We start from the raw sequence: 1,194 nt of genomic DNA on the forward strand, positions 1-1,194 counted from the left end.
TTTTCTTGGAGCCCAGTGAGCTCCAGCCTGGATACTAACAGGTTCTTTGTTGTTGGACTGGGTTGGACCCTCCTGTTTGCCCAAAGGGGAGGGGCGGAGCCGTTGCTCCTTCTGCAGGGACTCCACGTGACTCCTGCCTCATTTCTCTGCCTCCAAGTACCAGATGGCTAGGCAAGGAGGCAGGTCTGAACCCTAAAGCCTGTGCTCCCAAGTGGTGTCCTAAAACCCACTTCCCATGACCCCCTTTGAAGGAGGGAATGTGGAGGGAGGCGGAGCTCAGGGTGGGCGTGTCCACGTTTGTGTGTGGCTTTTAGCCATGTCCTCACACAGTCTGGCCTGAACTTTTCATTTCTCAACATCTTCTCAGCACCCTATGGACATGGCCGAGGGAGTGCAGTGCCTCAGGGCGTTCAGCCAGCGGCAAGTGGAGAGGCTCTGCTATCCTGTCCCCACTGCCCGTGGTGCCCTTCTCCCACTTCCTCTTTGCCCCTAGAAACCTTCTGTAACCCAAAGGTCCACCTGCCCTCGCCCTGCTCCTCCCCCTGCCCAGGGTCTGCCTTGGGCATCCTCCTCCAACAGCAGTCCAGCAGTCTCTCCCGGGTCTTGCACTGCTCCCTGCGCCATCACTGGGGCTGGCCCTGGGCATGCCTGGTTTTCACGAGCCCTTCCCCTCACCCGTCCTTTCTCTCTTTTGATGGAAATGGATACGTTTGAGCCCTTGAGCATCTCCCTCGAAGGAGGCTCCTTGGGACACCCTGGGGTTGTTGTGTCCGGTTTCCCTCACTTTTGCCCACCCTGAGCGGTGAGCGGACGGTTGTCAGCGGTACTGTGGTGGTGGTGGTGGTAGTGTTGGGGGTGGGGGGCGGCATAGAGAGACTCCATCAGGCCGAGGCACTGCATCAGTCCTCAGTGCTGGTGACCCTTACAGAGCCTGGCTGGCACCCAGCGGACAAGTGGCTGGGTGATGCCTATCTGTTGGCTTTGGGTGGGCCATCTCTCTCGGTTTCAAACTCTCCTTGCTGGGCTTGTGATTGGTGTGGCACGGCTGGGCTCAGTTAGGACTCTGCGTGCTGTCCCCTCTCTGTGCCTCTGTCCTGTGTGGGACTGCTCTGTGACCAGGAGCCAGGGGTGGAGTCAGGGGGATGAGACTGTTGTCTTTGCACCTGAGAAGGCCCGAGGAAGGCCAGGTGGGGA

The sequence above is a fragment of the Myotis lucifugus genome, unplaced genomic scaffold (assembly GCF_000147115.1).
Source record: "Myotis lucifugus unplaced genomic scaffold, Myoluc2.0 scaffold_298, whole genome shotgun sequence".
NCBI lineage: Eukaryota > Metazoa > Chordata > Mammalia > Chiroptera > Vespertilionidae > Myotis > Myotis lucifugus.